The sequence below is a fragment of the Camelus ferus genome, chromosome 7 (genome assembly GCF_009834535.1).
Source record: "Camelus ferus isolate YT-003-E chromosome 7, BCGSAC_Cfer_1.0, whole genome shotgun sequence".
NCBI lineage: Eukaryota > Metazoa > Chordata > Mammalia > Artiodactyla > Camelidae > Camelus > Camelus ferus.
This window is the reverse complement of record NC_045702.1, coordinates 28657231-28684598: the sequence shown is the minus strand read 5'-3', so window position 1 is coordinate 28684598 and position 27368 is coordinate 28657231. Positions and strand designations below refer to the sequence as shown.

Genomic DNA, 27368 nt, shown 5'->3' with positions numbered 1-27368 from the left:
TTGTGAAGGGCTAAAATTAGCCCGAGCATCTCTAATCAGAGGTACAATTCACTTGAACTCCTGACTTTTTCTGGCTCTTTCTAACACTGTGGGCCAGGACTGCCCACACATAGCAGGTGATGTGCCCACATAGAGAAAGTACAGCGCAACAGCCTCTGTCTTAACAGTGAAGTCCTGCAGCCATATTTTCTGATGCTTCTCTTGTTGCCAATCTGTCTTACCATTCTCTGGACCCTGCCTACAACTCCTCCCCTGGACATGGATGGAACCACCTGCCAGCTTGCCTACCCACCTCTCCACTCTTGGGCCAACCCCCTACCCACCTGCTTGCCTGAGCTGCGTATCTAGCTTTGTCTGCTCCTCTGAAACATGATTTTTGTTTTTCTTTTTACTGTTGTTTTTGCTGTTTTTATTTTTATATAGAAAGAACTTTGCAGGGTTTTGGTGTTGTTGCTTTTATGTTTTGTTTGCAAAAGCATTGCAAATTTGACCCATAACCTCTCCTCCCTACTCTTTTTTTAGTTTCAGCTGTAAGTAGTAAGTGTGAAGTCAATGTTCTCTTGCAACTCATGTTATATAATAAACAGAAAAACTATTTTTGGTAAACTAGGTAATTTAAAAATGCAGCTGTAGTTGAATATTTAAAGGATTTTTGGGGCAAACATTTACATATTATAAAGGATTCATTTATGCTATGAATTCTTTTCCCCAATGTACATTTTTCATATATTTAGACTGTGTCTTCTTAAAGTAGAGCATTTCAGCAACATGAGAATAACTTTTGTCATTCATAATCCTTCCTGCCTATAGAAAGAGGATAATTCCAAACTAACTGGACATTACTATAGCACTTGCCGTTATTAAACCTGGATGTAATGGAAAAACCCTCTCCACAGCCTCCCAGCTGTGCCAGCACACACGAGTCTTTAATCCTGAGCTGGTGTCTTCCGGATGATACAAATGTCAAGAGTAATAAACTTCCATGTAGATGATGTTTTCTGCCTGAAGGCCCCAAGTACCTAGAGTAACACCAGGACTTCATACATTAAACAACCAGAATGTGGCAAACTGAAACCATTCACCTCTGTCAAGTTAATGAATATGCCAACTGATAAATGCAAAGTCCATGTGCGGCAATCGGTACTGTCTCAAATGAGGACATCAGCTGTGCCCCAGTTTAGTGCAGGGGCTGAATATAGAAATGGCCTATATACTACTCACACATTCTTCCACACAAAGAAGGCTATGATTATGTTTACATGACAGCAAAAGGGGAATATTCTTTCCTTCGTGGAGTCATCAAAGTGCCCCGAATCTTCCCATATTGGCCAGTGACCCCCCCCCCCATGAACAAATTCTTTGAATCCACCATTTTTTAGATATTACTAAAGTAAAACGAGCCATCATTCCCCCCTCTGATCTAGGTTTCTGGAAGGCAAAATTTCTAGACCTTGGAATCTGATGATGTGGGAGGGTCAGGGCAAACATGGGGGTTAGCCCACCATGGCAGTTGCATAGGACCAGAACTAATCGATTAATAAGTATCAATTTTCACCAACCACTAAATAGTTGAGTTTCAGTATGTCCGTATTTTAAACTTACTTTAAAAAGATACTGAATTACGACCTTGCTGGGATCCTAGAGCCCATCAAATGTTTCTTTGTCAATCCCAAGGCACCTCCTGCAGAGAACTGCACATAACAGCTACACAATTAATCCTTAAGAGGATCACAGAGTATGAGTTGAACCCCAGGAAACCCTTAAAAATGTTTCAGTCTAACACTTATAAAGCTAGATAAGTCACTGGGCAAGCCCACTCAAGTGCTGAGATGCTTTCATATACAGAATAAAAGAAGGAACAAAACACTGGAAATTTTTTAAAAGCCCCAAACACAAAAGTATAACATTTTGAGATGGACATGACTTTAGTGATCAAAGTCAGCATCTTAAACTCCATAGTTGATTATTACAGTCACCCCCTTACATGCGCCTACAATTAACTTGCCGCTCTCTAGTTTTATCTTACTCCTTTGGCGAAACTACAGTAGTGCTGAAACCCATCTCTCCCATTAGTCCATGACTAGCCCATATTCTGCTGAGTTTGCATGAGTAAGATACAGAGTCCAGATCTAGCCTTTAAGAGAACCAGCAGATCCCTTTTTTCTGCCTCTTGGAGCCCTGAGCTGCCACATAAGAACCCCAGGAGGTCACATGGGGGAGTACTGAGATGACAGACATGTGGGTAAAGAACACATTCTGGCCTTTCAACCCAGCCAAGCTTTCAATGACTCCAGATCCAGCCAAGATCTGACTGCACCTGGATGACAGATACCAAGCAAGAACCACCTAGCTGAGCTCAGTAAATTCATACAGCCTTGGCGTACAATAATAAATTATTCATTTAGGGCACAAAGTTTTGGTTGTTTATCACACAGCAATAAGTAATTCTGTTACCACATTTGGCAGGCATGAAGACACTGGCTCCAACTAGAGGGGGCTTAATGGACCAAGGGCCCCCAACTACTGCCTCTGAAATCCATTGTTATACTTGCATAGCACATAAAGCCAGGCTTCCAAATGGCTGCTTGTAGCAGGGATATCAAGACAGGCCCATTCCTGGGAAACCAGCATCCCTCAGATGGTTGACTTTAGCTTGAGAACTTCCCAGTAGACTTGCTGAATCCACTTTAAACTGTAGCCATTCCAACTTTGCCCCCTCCCTTCTTCACTTGTGGTCAGACCATCATTGCAGACTGTCAGCTGTCCCAATCTTATGTGGCTCCCTTCTCTGGCTTTTTCTCATAGGCATTTCCTCTAAAATACCTGTATGTTTAATTCTATCTTGGCTTCTGCACAGAGAACCCAGGTTAACCTACCCACTTGCCCGGCTCTCCTCCTACCTCTTCAGTCACTGCTTTCCAGTCTCTTTCATTGGTGTCTCTTCATCTCCCTGAAGTCAAAGGATTGATGTGCCCGAGGCCTTGGTCCCTTGGGCTTCTCTTCTCCAGCCGTACTCATTCCCTTGGAGATCCTGTCCAATGCCATGGCTTTATATACCATTTATAGGTTGAAGACTCCTAAATGTATGTGTCCCCAACCTGGACCTCTCCTCAGAACTCCAGACTTGATATCTCACCCTGATCATGGGAACCTCTCAAATTTAACACATGCAAAACCGCCCTGACATTTCCCCCAAACTTGTTTCCTTCACGTTGCTCGCTGTCTCAGTAAATGGAAACCACATCCTTCTAGTTCCTGGGGTCATTCTTGATTCTTGTTCTCATATGTCACTCTGTCATCAATAGATCCTGTCATCTGTAACTTCAAAATAAGTCCAACATCTGACCACATCTCACCACCTCCTTCGATATTACCCTGGTCCAATCTCTCATCCACCTTCAACTCTCATCTGGATTATCGCAACATCTCTAATCTGGTTCCCCGTTTTTCTTCTTGCCCCACCTTCACCTTATTCTCAAACAGCTGGCAGAGTAATCTTGATAAAAGTTGTCAGATCATATCATTTCTCTGCATCAAACCTTCTTTGACTGAACAATCTCACCTTACTCTGAACAAGACAAAGTCCTGATAATAATGTATAAATCCCTCCACAATCAGGCCGCCAGCACAATTCTCCTCTCATCTTTGCTCACTCTTCTCCAGTTACATTGGTTTCCTTGGTGTGTCTCAAATATGCCCACCTGCTCCAGCTTCAGAGGGCCTTTGCACTGGCCCTCTGCTTGGAACATTCTTCCCCCTATACCAGCCCCTCACTTCTTTCCAGTTTTTATGCAAATATCAACTTCTCAGCTAGAGCTTCTCAGCCACCCTCTCTAAAACTGTAATCCATCAGGATACTTTACATCCTCCCTTCCCTATTTTAATTGTCAATTTAGCACTTGTCACTATCTAAGGTAATGTATATTTTGCTTATTTATCTGGTGAATTTTCTCCCCAAGTCTATGAAGGGAGAGACTTCTGTTTCTCTGCTGTTTCTCAGCATTTGGAATACTGTCTATTACACAGAAGATGCTCAATAAATATTCATTGAATACATTAATTTTCTAAAATAAAAATACATGAGCCAAATTTCATTGCAGTGAGTCAGGGACACAAACTGCTGTTTGTTTCACTGAAATTGCACAGAGTATATCATTCTGGAATTGGATTGTAACCTAGGTTTGGGAAACTTTTCATTATGGAGATAGTTTCAAAATAATGGTATATTGTATAACTGAACCACTTTGCTGTATATCTGAAACTAACACTGTACATCAAGCACATTTCAATAAAAAAGCTTTTTTTTTTTAAATAATGGTATAGTTCATGCTCTCCATGTGTAATTTCCCTTTCTTGTCACTTATCTATTGGATTTCCTACCCTGGATAGCTAATCATGGTAGAGTGTCAAGCAAAATCAAAGGGAAAATCCTCTACCTTATTTCTTAGAAGAATGCATCTCCACCTGAATTCATTCTGCAGGGAAGTTCACTTGTTCAGGTAGGATATGCAGACTTAATAAAGGAGAGAAATAAAAAGGAAGAAAGGATGAGCTTAGAAATTTTAAACTCTTCCTTCCCTCATCCCTATGGACGGGGAAGGTAGATCTTTAGTCACTTGAGCCCTATAGTTTTTGGTGCCAAAAATTTCACTCCTCCTTCCTCCCACTCTTCTTGACATATATTTAAAACAGTCAGATGCAAGAGGATCTTCACAAGGGGAGGAAGCTGTGCATTCTCTTTACTGTATCCTGGGTTATTTTTAGCAGATTTAAAGAACAGTTTTTGACAATAGGAAAATGGGGCTCTTGGAGAACTAGTTATTTAAACCCCTGCTGAATGTATCCTGACAAAAATTAGAGAGTTTTATTAATTAGATGGCTTGAGAGAATTAAATCTTGCATCACCACCCTGAGTGCCAAAATAAGTTGAAATCTTTAAACTTAGTCTTATAATTAGAGGGTCCCAGTGAGAGAGCCAGAGTAGTCAGTATCCGTATTGAAGAACCTGGCTGGTAGCATGCATTAGCTAGAGGAAATTGCAGCAGCAAATTCAGAAGGACAAAGGAAAGGTGGGTGTCACTGAAAAGACATGTGCTTGACTTCAATCTCCATGAAATCAGGACAGCAAGTTGGAACTTACTGCTTTGACATTGTCTCTGCAATTTACACTGAAGTATTTGTGCCATTATCTGCACAAAGGGTAAAAAAGGAAAACTTTAATTGTCCCACCACTTTCTGAAAGACAAAAAGGTAGGGATGAAAAATCAATGGAATTCTTTCCCAAGCCCTAGCAGGCAATAGTTTTAGCTAACAATTTGTACAGGAGCTCTAGTGAATTTCATGCAACTTCAAACGTTCTCTAGAATCAAGTACCATGTTGTAGCTCCCCTAAATGAGAATGCCTACTTTTCAAAAATATGACATTTTTCAAGTCATTTGCATTTTAAAGGTCTAAGGAATTTTAATCACTGATCGGTTTTAACCCACGTTTCCTGCTGTGCTTGTATAAGTATACACCCTCGACTCTGCCATGCTCATAAAAATCCTCTCTTAAGCTCTTACTTTCATGGGTTTTTAAAATGGCTCATCTCCCCACAGCTCTCGTCAGCCTGCCTTCCCAAATGGTCCCCCAGCCTGGGAAGATGAAAGGCCCTCTTCACCACAGCCAGGGCTCTGTTTCTCTTTCACACTAATGGAAAATAACTTAAGGATGGGAAAGGAGCTGAGAATCACAGGCTGACCTTGAGCTGGCAGAATGCATTTCCGCACAGGGGCTTTTCCAGCTCTCATGTGGTTTTCATTCCCACTTGGAAAAGCCACCCGATACTCAAATTTCTTTAATTAAAATAAATTTTACTAGTTCATACTGAACCAGTCATTACAGAATACAGGGAACCAACTTGTTTTGTGACCTATTAGTTTTAGACTCTGGAGTCAAGCCTATTAGTTTTAGACTCTGGAGTCACGCTGCCTCTTAAGTTCAAATTCCAGCTCACTCCCCTTACTAGCTGTGCAATCTTGAGCAAGTTACTTAACCCTTCTGTGCCCTGTTTTCTCATCTATAAAATTAGAAACAATATTATTTCTATAAAATGGGAAACATGGCCTATTTCAAAGGGTTGTTGTAAATATTTAATAATTAAATATACATAAAATATTCTATAAGTGTAAGCTATTATTTTATATTTCCCTTCACTAATATAGTAACAGGCACACAGTTAAGGCTCTTGATAACATTTAATGCCTCTAGGGTTAAAAACCACATAAAACTTCTATGGTATCTATTGGCTCATTAGTATCGGTCATTGCTATGATCTGAATATTTGTGTCTGCCCCCACCCCCCAAATTCACAGGTTGAAATCCTAACCTCCCCAAAGTTGGCAGCATTAAGAGGTAGGGGGGAGCTGTGGGGTGTGATTAGGTTATAAGGCTAGAGCCCTTTTTAATGGGATTAGTGTCATAAAGGTTAGGCTCCACAGAGACCCCTAGCCCCTTTGGCCATGTGAGGACACCATGAAAGATTGACAGTCTGCAGCCTGGGAGGCAGCCTCACCCAACCACGTTGGCATGCTGATCTTGGACTTCCAGCCTCCAGAACTGTGAGAAATAGATCTCTGTTGTTTATAAGCTACCCGGTCTGTGGTGTTTTGTTACAACAGACTGAAAAGATTAAGACAGCCATTTCACAGTTACTAAACATTTTCATGTCCACAAAAAATGTTCAGTTGACTCACATTCTGACTATCCATTAGCTGGTGTTTGGGGCCACAAGGCTAGTTTCATTAGGAGTGAAGAACTGATGTTCTTGCCAAATGAGAGGCAGACAATGTATCTCTCAAATAATATGCTGTCAATAATATGTAAGTGAGTCTCAAGGAATTATGTGCTATTACCACCAATAAGCATTTATTGGGCGATGACTGTGTGCTGGGCACCAAGCCAGATGCTGAGGACAGATAAAGGGCCATGACATGGTCCTCTACAATCAGCTTAAAACCTAGTTGGAAAGACAGGATACATTCATCAAGAGATAAAGAAAAACAAATTGCAACATGAGGTCAGTACAGAATAAGTAGAGCAGATAATTGTGCTCCAGCAATTCAAAGGAGCAAGAGGCTATTCTGGGTTTGGGCTGCTGGAAAAATCTTCCTACAAAAACACCAGAACCCAAAGAGGCCTTGAAGATGACACAGAACATTAACCAAGTAGGAAAAAAAAAAGAGAAGAGAAAGCATTTTAGTGGTCAAAGATGTAGAAATGTTTGGGACACAATTGGGGAATGAGCTGACTGGTTTAGCTGGATCAGGGTATCATAGCCCTCCATCAAGGATGATTCTCCAATTTCATGCAGTATGTATTTTTAAATTCAATCTGAATTTAGACTTGCGAAAAAAAATTCCATATTTTCTCACACAGGGCATTATTTCTCACGTGGACATGATTAACCAATACAATAAAGTGATTCCCTAATACACTACACTTTAACCTTCTCCTTTGCAATTTTTTTTGTCACTCATCAATACATCCAATCAGATGAATGTTGGGGAAAGTTGGAAGAGAGACTTAGTTCAGCCACTAGGGTTACATTAAAATTGAAATTAAAAACGCTGAGGAAAATTGGCAGCATATGCGTTTCTTTTGCCATCGTTACTCCCCTTTATTCTACCCTGTACCTAATCAGAGAAGCAAAACATTTAGAGCTGAAAGGAAGTAGAAAGACTATTTTGTGCAATTTCTTACTTTACAATGAAGAGACGGTGATATACTCATGAGGGAATAAGTAAGATCTTATAGTAATGACTGGCAAAATCAGGACCAGACCTGAGAACTGGAGGTCGAAACCTGTCTCTTGACTATCTCTATACCAGATTGATGGAGAGAACCCAGTGGCTGAAGACTGGCCATAGAAACTAGGAGAAAGTCAGTGGGCAGAGTCTGTGAGGGATGGGCTAAAAGACTGGTGGTCTGCTGTGATGAAAAGAGGAGTTCAGAGAGTACAGGAGCCTGAAAGAGTGAATATGACATGCTCCTGGGGCCAGAAAAAAATGGCCCCAAGGTCAGAATCTTAGAGAAGTGGGAATCTGTGAGTCTGAAGTCCCTTCATGTGACTTAGGGATTTGTGATCAGAGTACAAGAAACAATGGTTCCTCCAACGAATTCCAATTCAACTTGGAAAATTAATTATTCTTTCAATTACGAGAAATGAATCTCAAACAGTATTTTCCTGAATATCAAAGACTCTATTACACTTTTTTGATACTTTATTTAAGGTTCCTATGTTTCTCGCCAACTGATTCTACAACTGTTGTCATTCGGAGCGCTGACCGACCAGTGGAATGTGGGACTGGTTCCAGTGTGCCAAAACGCAGTTGCAGATCACATAAAGGTATGACAGATATGATACTCATTTATATGTATCTTAATAATCAGTAAATCAATGCTTATTGTAATGGTTATTTTTAGTTGGTCAGTGACTTCTACAACCTCAAATCTACTCTCTAGTTCAACCTTTTAAAAAATTTCCCTGAATGTCTATCAGTACGAGGAATATTTTTCCCTTCTCATAGAAAATCTCAGTGCCCACTCAGCAAAACTGACACACAAATGATACTGGTGCTGAGATGTGTCTTATCGAATATTTCACAAATGGTCATAATTAGGAAGCAAGAGCTCAGTGCCATTTGTAAGCCTGAAGATAAAAGTTACGTTGCAGGTAACAGAATTCTACCCAGATGGAGATAAATTCCAACAAAATAGAACAAGGCTATGTCAGTGGATAAAGTGACAAAAGAGTTTCAATATGGGACAATATACAAATACTCAAGGAGCAAACAAAAGTTAAAGATTTATAAATTCTGATTTACAGTGAGTTTGACCTGTTTCTTACAAGAAAATTATCTAAAGTGCGTTAATGGGCATTTATTGAAACCATACAACTTGACTACCAAGAAGGCCAAGAAATGGGTATAGTAAGGATGAGTGTTGGACATAAACCCTTATCAACAGCCTGCACACAGAATGCGAGAGCCTCACCTGAGTTGTGCCATGCACTTGTCATTGCACCTCCAGAAAGTGAGGGTGCATTTGGAAAAGCATTGCAATCTTACTGACCATTGTATCCCCAAAGATCTTGGCACATTAACAGGTTCTCAAAAAACTGCTTTGTAAAATAAACCACTAGGAGACCCCATATGATAAATTAGACTAAGGGGACTGGTATAAGCAAAGGTACAGTTGTAGATCTGAAGAGGGGAGTCTGAAAGCTAGAGGCTGAAAAGAGATAGGAACAAAACCTACAAAATGAACGGATTCCTCCCTCCCACTCGCAGAAAATCCAGTATATAAAATAAGGAATCCTTTGAAATTTAAGAGATAAATATAAGTCAGAAAAGATTTGCAAAGAACACAGTAAATTTACATATCTCATTACTTTACAAGGTACATGTGTTGAAAATGTATATGAAATTTTAAACAGGGTTTAATATAATCCAAAAAATACATTAAAGGAAACAGGAATATTTAAGTGTTCTAAATTTCTGAGATCGATATAATGGAAAGGAATTATGCTCCAACTCTCTCAAAGCATAAAATATATATAATGTGAGAACACTCAACTTGGAAGCAGAATAGCTGTACTCAAATTTCACCTACCAGCCACCTACCAGCTCAGTGACCTTGCACAGGTCACAATCCCTCTAAACCTCATTTTCCTCACCTGTGAAATGGAGATAAGACCTCCCTTGTGGAATTGTTGAATAATAACTATGACAATGTAGTTGAGAGTATAAGCATGAAAGTATGTTAAGCACATATATAAGGTACGAAATAAATCCTTCATACCACTATGATACAGAACATCAAGAGGACCCACTGTGACACTGATGGTTCCAGAGTTCAGTATCTAAAGTTTCCATTTATCAAACTTCCAACTGACGAGGTGCTAGGAATAGACTCACTTTACCATAGCAGGGATCTCTGCCATGGGAACTTTAGTGTCAACACCCACCTTTTGTTCTTAAAATGCAGGGATAGGTGGGAAGGTAGGTGGGGAAAGGTGAGGATTCCTATGGCCTTCTAAAAAAATGCCTGAGGAGATGACAAGTTCTAAAACCTGGCAATTCTTGGCATTTCCCTGGCACGAATGCTAGTTTAAAGATCACAGAATAAGAACTTCATTTTCAGAGCTAATGCAGATCTGCCAGGATCCTGGCACCTGGATGGCAGCTGCTCAGAACTTCTGGCTTCTGGAGAAAGGCCACACAGCAGGGTTTTTCCTTAAAGATGACATTAAAATGACAATATCAAGTGGTAAAAAGAAGTCCACATTTTAATGAATTCAGGATTGACGCCCACGGCACCCTATTCGAACAGCGGTAAGGGTCTTTAGAAGTCTGGCTTTATAAAACACAAACAAACAAACAAAAATAGATCTACTGTAAACTACTTACCGGTTTTCCGGAGCAAGAGCGCAACCCGCTCCCCGATAATACCACTCGTCTCCTCAAACTCCTTTAGTGCTTTGGTTCTCAAGCTTGCCTGACACTGGAATCACCTGGGAAGCTTTCAGAAGTCCTGACACTTCGGCTACATTCCAGAACAAGTAAATTAGAATCCGTGGGGGTGGGGCCCAGGTATTGGTATTTTTAAGGCTCCCCAGATGATTCCGATGGCAGCCAAGATTGAAAATCACGACTCGAATAGATTTCCATTCCCACCTGTATCAGATCCATGCTCCTTAGCTTGGCATTTAAGTCCTGCCACACCTTCATCCCTGTATATGTTTTCAGCCATATTTCCTACATTTCCATGCCCTAGCTAACCAGTCTGTTCTGTTCATACACTATTTACCTGCTGATGATACAGATCCCTGTGTTTACTTCCATTTATCTTACCTCTGCTTATTCAAATTACATCCGTTTTTCAATACCCAGTTCAAATGCTAGTACTTCCATGAGACTTTTCGGGGAGGGAAAGGCCTTTGGACTCTGTCTCTCTGACTCCCTCTCTCTGGTTCTGTATCTCTGCCTCTCTCTCCTGTAACTTCTTTTTCTTTCTCCCTCTTTGATCTGCTAGACTTAGTTAAATTGAACTGAGGCAAAGTATTGTTTTTGTCTCTGATACATTGCCATAAAGAGAGACGTTTTGAGGTAGGATGTAATCTGAGAAGTGCCATCGACAGAGCCTTTTGACTTCATGATATTTCCTATGTTATAATTTGAAGCAATCCCCTGGCTGTAGTTTTCAGAGCAGTAGTCAGCTACATAACAATTTCCTTACTTCTATGAATAATTACAAATCAGTTTTGTAAAGGACAGGCCCAAGAGATCAGGACCAGCTCTCTAACATTTTTTTCTTCACTTACAGACAACACATCTTCCTGGCTACCCTCCCCTCGCATCCATTAATTCACAAGGTCTAGTGGACTGCAGGATTCAGCAGGAAAGACCAATGTTCAGGTGTCTAGGTTTCTGTGGGGAGAAAGCTAAGAGTGCTATGGGTAAAATTCCTTGATATTCAGGTTTGGCAGAAATTGGATGCAAGTGTAACTACATGGGAATAAAGAATTTTGAACAAAGCAGAGAAAACCTACTGTTAGAAACTCAGTCAAAATCAGTTTTCACAGCTTCCAGATGTTCTGCTAACTCTTAAAAAGTCTCTAGTTTTAAAGTATTAACTACCTAGCACAGTGGTTAAACAAATATGTTATCAATTAGGGAGTATTTCAAAGGGAGAACCAAAGAGAGACAAGTTGAGCACATCTTTTATTGGGCCACAATTATACCCACATGTTCTTAAGAAGAACTGTCATAAAAGAAAATGAACAAATGCTCATATTTCTGTACTTTCCTCTCATTCTTGATATATTATGTATTGAGAATTTTCATGTGCAGGATTTTGTATTGAAGAAAAGATTATTTTCTGGTGAATGCCTACCATTAAAAAACCCTATAGATCGGTCCCTGTCCTCCTGGTGGTTTAAGCTGACAACTGAAATGGCAAAACAAACAGAGCCACAAATGCTGTGCTGGAGGGAAGGGCAAGTGGTGGAGAAGCATAAAGAGGACTCTCATTAGCTGTGGCGTCAGGGAACACTTCATGAAGTCCTGGCAGCAGAACAAAACAACTCTTAAAAATTTTAAACGAACTAAAGCCAGCAAACACACAAAAATCCAACCTCACCAACCAAACGAGAAACCCAAAGACTTAGAAACAAAAAAACAAATCCTCCAAGTTATCCAACAAGACACGCTTACTGGAAGACATCTGAGAACAATATTTAGATGTTTCTTTCTAACTTCTCCCCTTTGTCCTCTCTCTTCCCTCTTTCCCCTTCTCACATGTTTTTCCCTCCTGAGCCCCCATCTCGTCCTCCCCCCGGCTCTTCCTCTCCCTCTCAGCTCTCCGGTCTCTGACATCACTAGTAACTAATATGGAGTGGGGTGAGGGGTGGATGAAGGCAGGATAAATCCCAGCCAGAGGGTGGGGTGGGTGAGAGGCAGATTCTGAAGCAGGAGCTAAACCTGATCTCTAAGCTTCTAGGATCCTGGTGGGGACAGGAATTCCAACATGGTCCCAGCAGCCAGCCGGATGCCAGCCTTTCCCTCCTCAGCTTCAGAGCTCCTGGTACTTGAAAGATAAACAGATCCAGCTTTTTGACAGGGATCATACAGGCTTTCATAGCTGGGCAGATCAGGGAGGATCACATCCCACAAATCACCAAGACCCAGGGACCAAACCACCGTCTTAACCAACCGTGGGAGCACACTGGAAAAGTCTGGACCTTCCTAGTTTTCCACTAAGCTTCTATTTTTAGACATCTACATTTTTACATATTTTGTAAAAGTTTTATAAAATTTAGTGTTTTCAGTACGTTAAATCTTTAGTTTCAGTGATTGAAAAAATAAGATGGGTTCTGAATTTTAAAAACAATAACACATTTTCACTTAAAATAAAGACCAAAATGGCATCACCAGGTGGTTCTATGGCATACCTCTGAAAGTCACTTCACGTACTGGATGTTGGCAGGCCATCCATCAAGATGGAGAGAGTTTATAGGTTCTGCATTCTCTCTGAACTTCTTCGCAGCAGAGTTGAACAAAGGGTAAGTACAATCCTTTCTGGAAAATACAGAACAAATAAAAACTACTGTAGAATTTTCATATTGTAGAATATCATAGAGAGGGCTATTTCACTCCTAGTTTCTATTAGAACTAGAGATTATTGGTGTAAGGTATATTCTTTGAAAAATTTTTTTCTTTTCATACAGAGTTCTCATAGAATATGGACAATAGTTGAACCCATGAAGTAAGGTTGAATCCCTGAGACAGAGTATTCTGAGTAAGAAGAGAAGAGTTGTCAAGGATGCACCCATGGCGGGTATACTAACGTGGGTTCTGATGAGGAACAAGTGAACATAATGAGTACTCTGGGAGGTAGGGAAGAACCAGAATTCAACTGTTTCATGTAAATCAGGGAGAAAAGAGTTTTAAGACAAGTAAACATAATAAATAGTCTCAAATTCTATAGTTCCAAAATTTTAACCCTTGAAATGACCTCTTAAAATCCACTGCTTAGAATTCAAGGATTGTCTACACAAGAATGACTTTCCAAGATTTAGAAATCTCTGAAGCTCAGGCTTTTATTTGTGAAGTTGTCACAGTGAAATAGAAATAAAGGAAACAGAGCAAATAGGCGAACCAATGCAGGTTTGCCTCTTGTTACTGAAGCTCTTGTAGCGTTTAATCCAGTCCTTCCACTTGTCAAGGTTCTATGTTAGATCACCAGACATCCTCTCCTCAAAGTTTCTTTGAATCTCCTCCAAATAAAGGATCTCTGGAGGGTCTTCTGAGTCTCCTGTCTAGCAAGCAGGCTGGAGGGGAGAGGACGGGGCAGCAGCCAAGATGACCCCACCCTTTCCCTTCAGATCTTTTCCTTTTTCTTCACCCACAGTCACTCTCCCTGATGGCTCTCTGATGGCATTTACAATACTACCTTACAGTAAGAAAGATGATTTTAAGCTTTACTTTTGGTCAATTTTATTTTTTAAAAATCTCACAGGTTATTTCTTTGTGAGCAACTAATGCAGTCACTCCATCAAGCTTGAGAAATGTCTGCTCAAATAAGCTGGTTGGTTGGATATAAGAGAACAGAACTAAAAGAATAGAAACAAATGGGAAAGGAAAAGGAAGAAAAACATGCACTTTTGTGACCAAACTGTCATCTTTCTATTGATAATACAGGCAAAACAGACACACTAGTTATAAGAAATAATCCGTAAACTCAAGATATGTCTACACCCCAACCCCCGTTTACATCGCCCCGCCGTATTCAACAAATGGATCTTGTTTGATTCTTGGTGATCATCAATCCCCTGCTGCTAAGGCATTGCTTTATCTTCTCTCTCAGTGAAGTTCGGGTGTTAGGTTAGTCAGAAGTAAGTTTATCCTAATGGCTTATTATCTCTGCAGGCAACATTCTTGTTGACAAACGTGCTTAACCTGAACACAATTCTGCCAGCTGCATAGCACTGCTCAATCACTGAGTCAATTCATCTACATGTACTGATAGAAATAAACCTCTGCCAGTTTCCATCATCACCACTAAGGGGACTGGCTACAGCTTTTATCACAGCATGTGCTGACCCATGTTAAAGCTACTTAGGATACTGGATTATATTTTTTAAATCTTGGATATGTAAGCCAATAACCCTTTAACTTTTCATTTCAGATTCACTCATACCATAGATCATTACTCAAAATGAACAAAATCTAGTATCTATTATTTAAATCTATTATTGTCATGGGCGCTTTGAACACCATGCATTAGTGCATGTTATGGCTCCTGCAATTGTTCAAGGCAGATGCTATCCAGAATCCTCAAGGAAATAAGTCTGTGTGAATAGCTAAGTTTTCCAGTTAGTTGAAGCTTTAGTAACTTAAGCCAATACTTTATTTCAACCACATTAGTTGGAAATTTTGGAAAATAAAATTCATATCCTTCATCTTCCTAAATAAAAGGTAATATAGTAATCATTTAGGAACATGATAAACACAGTACAATTCTGCTTCTTATCATACCTGGAATCAGTTGCCCCTATACTAACTGGCCTTAGATTGGTAATTTTTATATTAATAGATGTGATTTTCACTGCTTTCCTGTATTTTGGTTGTTAAATACTTCTCATTGTCATGTGTTGCCTATATCAGCTCTTCCCTCCCCTTTCTATTTTGCTACCTCAAACCGATCATGAGTTTAGAAACTAGGTTACCAAACTTAAGATACATTAAATGTAAACAGATGTTGGGTAAGAAACTGACTTTTTAAAAAATCCACATGCTTTGTTGCGGTGAGTGTAGTACTGAGGCCCTTTTCTCAGATGCCTTTTTTGTTTCCTCCTGGGCCCTGCGCGTGTATCTTCAGGCCCCTCCCCTGAAGGCCGTAACTTTGAGGATAAGTAACCTCTGAATTAATGAGTTATTACTGAAGGCAGAACTCTTAAGAATCTGTTGTCTGACATTCCTTGGAACGTTTCAGAGTTCCAAATGCCACTGAAGAAGCACTGATAAAGAATAAGTGGTCCATGTATGACAAATGGGGCAGAATTAGGAAGGTGCTGTAACCCCTTGTACATTAGCTGAAGAGAAATCGCTCCAGAGTTTCTGTGAGCTTAATGAATAGCATGCAAAAGTGGTTCAAGTCTTGTCACCTATGTGGTATTCTGTGGTATTCAGATGCTCTTCCTGGAAACTGTATGTCTGAGGAAGAGAGAGAGAATCATGCTGTCAGCAAATATTATAAACATATATTCTAAACAGGGGCAAAAACCAGCTCTCAGGAGGAGACAATCTTATTTTTATGTATAAAGCACAGATAAATACATGCAGTAGATTAAAAGATATATACATATCTGTGGTATTAAAATTTCATAGACAATAGTATTAGGAAAATATGTCTAAATTTCCTTGTGTTGGGGGACAACTGAAAAAAAGGTTGAGCGACATGGTTGTAAGACATGAGTATGAGACTAGCATCTCATACTGAAGGACTGGGTGCTGGCAGACATGAGCAAGGGAAGCAGGGCTGCAGGTCCTGTATGCGTGTGTTCAGCAGACGGCCCTGTCTTCCTCACCAGCCTTCTGTCTCTCGTTCACCTACACAGCACCTTTCCCTCCAGCAGAACCACCTGCCTTCCCCGAGGGGGCATTCTGCTTCCTGATGAGTGAGCACATGCTGGTCCACTGACTGGGAATTCTCTTCCCTCTGTTTCTTACCTGCAAACTCATCCTTCAATACCCAACTCAAGCATCACCTCATCCAAGAAGCTTTCTAGACATGTACAAAACAACAACAAAAACCAACACACAAATCTAAAGGAAGTAGGAAACTGATAACAGGGAGGCTGGGCTATGTAAGGATGCTGACGTTGAGCAGAGACTGGAATGAAATGAGAGGGAGCCATAGGAATATTTACAGACAAAGTGTTCCAGGTAGAAACAAATACCCTGAGGTCAAAGCAGGGTTGTCAGACTCATGGAAGAGCTCCATGTAGCTGAACCCAGCAACGGAGAGAGAAAGTCACAGGACATCAGGTTGGGGAGGTCATAAGGAGTCCTATCAGACAGGGCACTGCAGTGTTAGGACTTTGAATTTTCTACCAAGTACGATGGAAAATTGCTGGAGCACTGATAGCAGAGAGTACCATGAACTGATTTGTGGATTTAAAGGCTCCCCATTGGATGCTGTAGGGGAAATTCCTTATCACACACACACACACACACACACACACACACACACACACACAAATCAGAGCTGGAGGCCAGTTAGAAGGCTAATGGGATATTGTAGTGCAAATGATGGTCACTTGGACTTGCATGTTAGCAACTGAGTAGGTTAGACATGGCCTAGAATTCTATGTCCCCTTCATTCACCTGGATGTAAAGAAAACGAGTCCCCAAACTGCAAGACTTACCCAAACTGCTAGGAACCTTGTCCAACTACCCCAGATTGATTAGCATCTCCCTCCTCAAATCTCATAATTCTTTGTGTATTCTTCCATTACTTCACTCTCCTCATTCAACTGCAATTACTTATTCACGTACCTGTCTTCCACACCACACCACAAGCTCTGCAATGGTTAATTTTATGTGTCGACTTAACTGGGCCCTAGGGTGCCCAGATACTTGCTTAAACACTTATTTCTGGGTGTGTCTGTGAGAGTGTTTCTGGATGAGATTAATATTTGAATCAGCAGACTGAGATAAGCAGATGGTCTTAATGTAGGTGGGCCTCATCCAATTTACAGAAGGTCTGAATACAATGAAAAGCTGAGTAAGAAAGAATCTTGCTCTTTGCCTGCTGTCTTTGAGCTGGGACATATACCATTGGATCTCCTGGGTCTCCAACTTACCAACTGCAGATCTTGGACTTCTCAGTCTCTGTAATCACAGAGCTATAAGCCAGTTCCTTATAGTATCTCTCTCTCTCTTCTCTCTCTCTTCCTCCCCTCTCCCTCTCTCCATAAATACACACACACACACACACACACACACATATATATAGAGAGAGATTTCTATCATCTACATCTATATAATATATATAGATATAAATACAGATCGCTGGATCAATCGATAGATATATCTATACCCTATTGGTTATGCTAGTCTGGAGAACCCAGACTAATAGAAACTCCTTGAAGGCAGACTGTATTTTAATCATGTTGTGCCATAGACTCAATGCTTGTGTTCCCCAAAATTTATATGTTGAGCTCTTAATCCCTAATGCGATGGTATTTGGAGGTGGGGCCTTTAGGAGATGATTAGGTCATAAGGGTGGAGCCTTCATGAATGGGATTAGTGCCCTCATTAAAGAGAGCTTCCTCACCCCTTCTGCCCTCACCCCAGCAGCCCAAACAGACATCTTGGTATCTGTAAGTCCTAAGATAGTACCAGGCATATGGTAATAACAGCCAACGTCAACAAGTTTCATTGACAATGTGCTAAGCATTTTGTAAGTGTTATTTCACTTGATACAACTAGGTGATGAGACGGGTATTATTATTATCTCATTTCCAAATGTGGAAACTCAGCACGGAGAGTTTTAGTGACGTCCACGTCCACAGAACTAGCTAGAAAGTGGTTGTGGCAGTCCTCAAACCCATCTTTCTGAAGACAGAGACTTCATGTTTAACCATTTTGCAACTCTGCCATAACAAGTGTTTTGTTCTTGAACCTTGGAGAGTCCAAATTAGTTCAAGTTAAAAATTAGGTTGAATGGAATTATCAGTCGTGATAGAAACATTTTGTTCAGTATCTAGTGACATATCCCAGTGTCTCTATGCTATAGTTTTCCTGGTACGAGAGGCACTGGTTTGGGTTAAAATTCTCTGAGGTTGACCACCCCAGGAGTATGTTTCTGGGGTCATGCCAAGAGCAGGGTAGTTGGGTATGTCATATGTCAGCCTCAGTGGGACTTCATGATCCTTTGGAGCATAGCACACTGTCGATTATTTTCAACTAAAAGTGTCCATCCTTCATCTATTGCTGAAACTGCTGCAGACCTACTGTTAATTTTTTTAAAAAGCATCCTGGTTTATTTTCCTAGTTACAGTGATAAAGCTCTACTCCTCTATTCATCCCATCGTTCCTTGAAATGATCACTTGTGCTTTTAATAAATCTGATCAAGGCATGAAGTATCAAGTATAAAATGAGCTGCTGGGCACCGCCACCTCAAAGCGTTTTTAGAACAGAGCCAAGTGCAAATGATTACACAAACAAGCAACCAACTAAACCCGTGGCTCTGGCTTAGCTATCACAACGTGCTGACTAAGCCTAGCAACCACCAACATGAAAACACTTTCCCAATAGAGACACAGGGGAGAAGCCCCCACTGCCAAGGCTGTTGGATGACTTTCTAAGCAGTTAGTTCTCTTTGTCAGGCTGACAGAACACAGCTAAAGTCATTTAGCATAATATTTACCTTCACTGCTTTCTCCTAGGAAAGATGTGAGTGTTTCTTATTTTCGTCCCTTTGTTCTTTTCCTTTGTTGACATTGGATGTTGGGCTTCTGTTGAAAACTGGCAGAAGAGATGCACTGGTTTTCTCGTCTGGCTTACACTATGTGACCCTGTCTTCTAGTTGCCTCCTTTCTCCCACTCACTCCTCACCTGGGATTTCAGAAGGCCTTCTGTCTTTATGTAAATAGAATCAAGGCTTCTTGAATTATTCCCAAACATGGTGGCAAACATTAAAAGTACAAAATATTATCAGGGAGGCCATGACTTTAAGGTCCTCAGAATCGGTGGGGCTCATTTTTCTCATCTTTGCCATCTTTTCAGCACACACCAGAGGTCTCCAGCTTTAAAGAGATGCTATGTTTGCAGGTCAGAGGCAGGAGTTCACCAAGTTATTGTCAAAAGGACAGAAAGCTCCCTCCCCAAGGCCCAAGTGCCACAGATGTTTATAGTGTGGTTTGACAAGTGGGACCTTGTGGGATCTCATAATTAAAACATGTAACTATTTTTTTTTTATGGGCAAGGTATTTTTTGGCCCAAAAAAGGGGGAGGGGAGGAGAAATAAAAGGAAAAACAGAACCTGACCTGGAAATGCACCTACTTATGGAGGGTGGTCCTGGGTGATGCTGGGAAGATGGTGAAAGAGGGAGCCCTCAGCTCCACCAGCTTCTCCTTTTAAACCCCCCTTCATCCTCCCCACCCAGAGGTATCTCCTTCCCATTCCCCAGGCTTTGTCCAGTTTCCCTACCAAAGCCTCTTTACAGAGTCAACAGAAGATGTGACAATGTGGAATACTAGAAACAGCACTCCATGTACCATCAGCTGAGTCCTGGCCCCAGTTACACCATTTACTAGTGGGTTTTTTAAGGCAAATGGTTCAACTCTGAACCCCTGTTTCCTCATCTAAAAAATGTGGATCTCTTCCTATTTCACTTCACAAACCAATGGATACTCTGAATGATCGTGAAATGACTGCCCTGTCTGTTTTGACAATTATTTTCATTCTGAGAGGTATTTGCAGTTCCACAGGGGTATCTGACATGACTGGAAAGAGAAACTTAACTACTAAAGTCACTCTTTTTTCAGTCAGTTGGGTATCAAATCGTATCATTAAAATCAATTATTAGACAGACTTGTGGTTACCAGGGGGGTGGAGGGTGGGAAGGGATAGACTGGGATTTCAAAATTGTAGAATAGATAAACAAGATTACACTGTATAGCACAGGGAAATATACACAAAATGTTATGATAACTCAGAGAGAAAAAAATATGACAATGAGTGTGTATATGTCCACGAATGACTGAAAAATTGTGCTGAACGCTGGAATTTGGCACAACATTGTAAAATGATTATAAATCAATAAAAAATGTTTAAAAAAATCAATTATTAGATACCACGGAGCTGGTACAATGTCAGTAATCTCAAACTGTGGACCAGTCTGGCCCGCTTAATGGGAATGATGTTGTAGCCAATATGGTGCCACGACCAAACAGTTCCAACCCCTCATGAGATTACATACCAGAGGCTGGAAAGTAAAACAAAACAGCAAATTACATTTCTAACATCCCCTTGAAACTGTGACAGGTATGTAACTTATCTGTCAATCTCTTGAACCCACAGTGAGGTTTAGACATAGAGTTGAGTGCACAGGTAACAGGTAATGAACACATGCCTTGTGGCAAACATGGTAGCGAAGGCGTCTGGGTTTTCAGGGTCAGCTGTGGCAGAGTTCCAGCATCCAGTACCTCAGTTTGCTTGAACTGAACCTGGGACTGACTGCGAAATCACTGCATTTGACAGAGTCTACCTAAGAAATGACTGGATTATGTCTTCCTCCATTAGAGATAATGGGAAATAAGAGTCAGATCTTAGAGTAAGGACAAGTTACATTACATTTTTGTACAACAAAGCTTGTGACTATGAAAAATTCAACTTGCTACCTCATCTGTCTTGAAGATGATTCCATATCAATACAGAGAGATTGATCACATTCCTTTACCTTGCTGCTAAGATTACTGTGCTTTTTTTTCTACTTAGGCACCTCCATATATCACTGAAAACTTGGAAAGAATCATTTTTTAGTAGCTGCAAGAGATTTCATTGTATGTATACACCACGATTTATGGGTCCACGGCTTCCTTTTTACACATTTCTGTAACACATTTTTGCTATACTAACAACTCCGTGCTAAAAATTCTTTTGGCATTTTGAATTATTTCCTACAAAATATCCATAATCAGGCTTTGTGTTAAGACTTTCGGTCATTTCCATATTCTATAAGACTTTAATTTAGAAAAAGGAAAGCTTTCCAAAGAATATCCCCTATACTAACAGTCCTCAGTTACAAGAGAACCTGGAAGTGAAACAGTCCTTCTTCACGGAATTCTACAAAACAGAAATTCTGCAATAGTTTTTATTTATCTTTGTCCAGAAAACATTTTGTTTACCTTTTATTTGACTCTAATATAAAGGAGTTCCGAGAGAACAGAGAATTTATAAACTTGCCATGATGACTACCAGGACGAGGTTGGGAGTCTTATCTCTGCAGGGCCCTTGATGTGAGCTTTAGTTCCTGCCTGGGGGGCTGCCTCTTACCCAACTCACCTTCACCCTCACCCTCCCATCTCCCCTGAGACTGACCCCTCAGGCACACACCACACCTAGAAGGCTAATGCCACAGGCTGGGTTCTGAGTCACCGCCTGAATTTCCAGAGAAGAACTATAACTGGCAAAACCACTGAAGTGGAGGATGTGACCATTAAACTGGTTATCAAGGCCCTTCTGGAAGTGATTCAGTCGTGCGGCAGAAACACTGAACTTCCAGTCATGAGGTGAGATCAACCCCTCAAGATTTTAAATCCTGAAGAAATTGAGAAATGCATTGCAGAAAATGAGAAGAAGAAGAAGGAGAAGAAGAAGAAGAAGAAAACAAAAAGAAGATACAAAAGAAAGTATCATGACAGAGAAAATTGTGCTGGTGGCAATTTTTAAATTTAAATTATGGATGATTCTCAGTATGACCTGCAGGTTTTTCCACTCCATTTCTCCATACTGTCCAAGTGCCCTCCAATAAACTTCTATTTTTAACCTTAAAAAAAATGCAGTTAGAGACTGGAGGGTTGGAGAAGTCTGCAGGGGAGGGAGGAAGAAGAGGAGTGAGGACAGAAGAGGGAAAATGAGGGGACAGGAGAGAATATAGTGAAAAAAGTAAAGAAGGAGGAAGAGGAGAAAAGGGGAGGAGTTAGAAACAAGCTGCATCCAAATGACTTCCTCAGACTTCTTTGAAGAACCCCATCTCTTTCGATCATTTTGAGGGCTTTCTTAAACACCTTTGGGGTTTTATTCTTGTTTAATGGCTTGTTTGTTTTGTTAGTTTCATTTTTGTTTTTTAATTTTAAAAATTGTTTTCTCTTTTCTTTAGTTGCAAGGACTGCATGCTTTCCATCGATAGCAAACTGTGGATTTTCTTTCAGATAAAGCATTTCTGCTTTCTTCACCTTCTTTTGTCTCCATGTGGCAGGTGGAGCGGTCATGCAGCGCTGGTGGTGTCAACGGCAAGGCTGTCGTGTCTATGGTCCCTCGCTTGGTGAGTGTCGGACTAGACAGAAAGAGCTCCCCACCCCACCGTAGTACAGAGGCTGATCGGCTCGCAGGGCAGAGGAGGCCTAGACCTGCAGACCGGCCTTGCTCTCCTCTTTTTTGCAGACATGAAATAATTAAGCCAATGTTCTTTGAAGTCAAATTATAAATGCTTCAGCACTTGGGTTGTTTAAATAATGAAGTATTTTTTTTTAATTACTGCAAAAGCAAAAGTACTGATGTTTTACTTTGAAATAGCTTGAAATGCCAAAAGACGTGTGGAAGTCAGTAAATGGAGGCCAGGAGGAACTCTTATCCTGCAAGCAGCACACGTTGGTGAGTGGGGGTGCAGGGGCGAGGGAGCGGGAAGAAAAGAGGAAGAAGAAGCAGTGAAGACCTTCCCTGCGCTCACCTCCTACCCTTAGAATCCCAGCCTCTGACACTTCCTGCAGAGGCAGTCTGCTGCCTTGAGGATACTGATGAATGAACCAGTCTTCACAGTAAAGGTATACATACTTCCGTATAAAATCTTCCTCAAGCCCCAGAGGAGAGAATGATGCTGCCTATTTTTTGATGTGTTACCTCTAATTAGGGCATTGTTAGAAACGTCGAGGAACTCCATGTTATTTTATTATGGTCCATACAATTTTAATTTCCTTTTTTTAAAGAGCGTGCAGTTTAATTTCCACATATTTGTGAATTTTGCTGTTTTCCTTATTAATTTCTAATTTCATCCTGTTGTGGTCAAGGAATTTACTTTGTACATCAAATTTTTTTTTTTTGTCTTTTTAAACTTTAATTTCCAATAACCTCAATGCCATGAAGAAAGAAATGGAAGTTGTAAGATTAAGGACATAGAAGGATTTCCAAATTTTCAAAAGAAACTCTAGCTCTTAAAGTGCCAAAAGAGATGGAAATATTCATTGATTTAGGTCATGAAGATAGGCTTCAACTTCTGGAGTTACAGAAATAGTGAAATACGGATTTTTAATGGTGTGGCTTGTAAACTGAGATTTTTCTATTCTGATGTAAAAAACATCTAATTGCGTAGTCACTCCTTGAATGTGCTATTCATAACCCTACCCTGGCTCAACCACTTAGAGCCCGTCCTAACAATCAGGATGGCTGAAAGCATGATGGTACACTCCCAATCTGCTGCTTTTTGCATGTGTAAAATACTTCATTCTTTCTACTCCTCAAGTGTAAAATTATTATTTTCCTTTTTTTTTCTGAAACAATTGTCCACAAATTTGTTGTAATGTTTGAGATTACTAATAACTTCTTTTAAAAGAAACTCTCTGCTTTCTAATTTTTCACAGTACCATATAAGTCTAAAATTCCTCTTTTCTCTTGTTTATTATTTCACCTGTTTTAAAAAGGTGGCTCCAAGGGAGTAGGCAGGATACCTAAAGATTTACAGTGAAATTTCAGTTTTTATACTTACAAGCTGTGTGATCTTAGGGAGGTCACTTAAGGTCTGAGCCATCCTTCCTTTGCTCATGCATAAAATGTAGATCACTGTAACTGCCTCACCAAAGCTTTAAAAGAGGAATATAGTTTAGAGCACTTTGTAAACCACAAAGTGATTTCAAATGTAAGGATTATCTGAGGGCTGTCCTTTGTCTTTGTCCTGTCTGCCAGATCGGAGCCTTCCCATTGGCCCTTTGACTCCAACTTCTTTCAAAGTTTCTCTGCTGAAGAGAAATAAACCCACAACCCCTGTCCTGACCTCTGTCCTTAGTTGCAGTCACTCTCTGACATCATATATCCTCGAGGTCATGGGCCTCTTTTTCCACGTCGGAAGCCAACTGGCACAAAACTAGGTAAATTGTGTATGTTCATTCATGATTTAAACATGAACTCAAATTTAGCATATCGATTTTAACCTTTTTTTCCACAAACCTTATTTCTTCCCAAATTTTCCCATTTTTTGTAAATGTCATCAACACCCTGCACCTGGGGATCCAAGTTATCATTGTTCCTTTCTTCTCACTCTCAGTATCCAGTCTGGAAACAGCTATTTTTGATTCATTCTTTTCTGCCTCTTTTGCATATGTGGCTTTCTTTTTTGCTCCCTACCACCATCCTGGTTTGGACTTTGATTACTTCCTGCCGGGACTATTACAAAAGTCCCTTAGTTTAGTCCCCCAACCAAATGCAATCTGTAATCCATCTAGTATATTGCTGCCAGATTCCTTTTGTGAAGAAATTGTAAAATGACTCTGACAGTGAGAGCCTCTACAAATTCAGATTTGTCTGAGTTTGCCGGGTATTCATACAAAGAACCCAAGGTTTTAAAAAGATACAGTCACCTGAAAAGACAGTAAATTCTCCACAGTTGTGGTAGGCAGCCTCTAAAATGGCCCCAGTGATCTTTCCTTCTTGGTACTCATGCCCTTGTGTAATTCCCTCCCTTGAATGTGGCCTGGAACAACTGACTTGCTTCTAACAACCAGAATACAGCAAAAGTGATGAGATGTCACTTCAGAGACTACTTTACAAGAGAAACTGATTACGTCTTGCTGGCTCTAGGTCAGTCTCTCCCTCATGTGCTCTGAGAGAAGCCGGCTGCCATGTTGTGAGCTGCTGTATGACAGGAACCTGACAAGGAACTGGTGTCTCTGGTCAGCAGGAGACCTGAACCCTCCTCCAGTTGAACCTTGCTGTGAGACCACGGCCCTTGCTGGCCCCTGGACCACAGCCGGAAGAGGAACCCTGGGCCAGAGGACCCAGCTAAGCCATGCCTCGATTGCTGACTGACAGAAACCAGGAGATAATAAATGCTTGTTGTTTTAAGCAGCTAAGTTCTGGAACAATTTGGGATGCATCAGTAGATAACTAATACAACAGTATTAATGTGTGTAAATCAAGATTGTTTTCTGGCTTTCTCTCTTACACCCACAGCTTGTGGTCAGAGCCCAGGGGAAATAGACTGTGATAATAACTTTAGGCAAGGCCCTGAGAAGAGAGCGCCTGCTGCTCCATGACCAAGCAACAGAGCGTAACATGAGCGGGAGCAGCCCAGTTTGGCACAGGGACTGCGAGGAGCTGAGTGTCATGGACCTCAGAAGCACTTCAGAAGACAGGACCATGACCGGGGTGCCAGGCCACAGCATGTACATCAGAGACGGTAGGTGGTGTCACGGCAACAACACGGGACACCTGCAGCCATTGTCAGGGCTCATCAAGGGGAGTTGGAGAGAACACAAGATTGGCAGGAAGAAACAATCATAATCACTCATGATTCATTCTGGAGTCTTTTTGAATAATTTAAGGAGAGCTGATACCAAAGCCAAAAAGCATCTTATTTGTGTCTTTTGTGCTACTGGTACCCAATTCATCTTCCATGTAGGTGGAAACATGGGAAATACAGACCTTACCTACTTCCATCATGTGACTTCACTAATTTTGTTTCTCACTTTCCAGTATTGCAACATTTGGCCTCTCTTCTCTTCCCTGACTCCAACATAGTCAAATGGATGTGCTCCCCCTTTCAGAGTGCATTGTATTCACTCTCACTAGCCTTCCCACTAAATATAACCCCTTTCTCCCTCCTTATCTATTGCCCATCCATTTGCAAAGTTCAAGGGAAATTCTAAATTCCACATATTACATAAAACTACTTAAGCAATTCCTCTAAGTTTTTATCATGAAATTATGGAAGATTAATCTACTAATTGAGTATAATATACCAACTTATTTATAACATAATTAAAATTGGTTAGACATTCTCAGAGATACACAATGTATCCACGGCATGGCCGTTCCCCTTAGTAACTCTCAATCTAATTATTAAGACTAAATTTCGCTAAAATAAATAAACAAAATAAATAAAAGTATTTTCCCTTTAGAAAAAGATTAAACTTCCCCCATGAAGCAATCAGAAAACACAGGCATTGTAAAGACATATTTTTGATCCTCTCAGAACAAGCTAAGTTGCTGCTTAGAAGTGCTTATCTTTAAAGTGAAAGGAGAGGATTAAAATGTTTATGGCCATTTCAAAGCAAATTTCTGTTTTCACCCTCACCTTGACACTGATCGTAAATGGGAATTTCCAGGCTTGAGTGGTGGCAAAGATGGCTGCCTGGAAGTTAGTCTTTACTTCAAACTGATTAACCAGAGTTATTCCTGGTGAGTAACTCAGTCCTGCTGTTCTCAGCTGTCTGTCACCAAATCTAGATGTCTGCATCCCAGAGAGACATCTTGAGAGAGTAGGAGTAATGACAGTCAATCAACTTGACCAATGTATAAATTTAACATCATAACTGACTATGTGATACCTGCCAACACATTAATCTAATCTATTTCCTAGTCCCCTCTTTTCAATTAGACCCATGTGATTTAAAAAACAGAAAAAAATCTATATTCCTTAAATTTGTTTCACAGGATAATTTCACTCTATCAGTGAATACCCCTTCATTTCTTATAACTTGCCTACCATGCTCATCCCTGGAAAAGAATGTAATTATGCTTGGGAATTAAGTGCAAGTTGTTAATAATTACATAATAGGATAATACTTTGAAATATCATCTGATATAATTTTCACTTTGGGGGTAATTCTTGTTGTTCAATCTTTTACCCAACAAGGATGAAGCAGCCACTACTTCAGAACATAAGCAGAACTGGCCAAGGACAAAGAATAAAATGTTCATCTTTAGGTTTCAAAATGAACTTTTAAAAAGTTTGGTATAGATGGTCATGGAAGCACAGGCTTCCTGTAACCACAGCCTGGCACCTCAGAAGGAAAAAGAGTTTCCTAAATTCCTAAAGCTTCC

The 27368-nt window shown here is 40.5% G+C and overlaps 1 protein-coding gene across 2 annotated transcripts in view; it reads right to left on the bottom strand.

Moving 5' to 3' along the window:
* Positions 1-27368, bottom strand: part of CTTNBP2 (cortactin binding protein 2) — a 376872-nt gene that overhangs the window by 281925 nt on the left and 67579 nt on the right. For both annotated transcript variants that reach the window (XM_032483616.1, XM_032483615.1), the window contains exon 2: positions 12993-13119. The gene's annotated coding sequence lies outside the window, so the exon portion shown is untranslated. The remainder of the gene's footprint in view (positions 1-12992; positions 13120-27368) is intronic.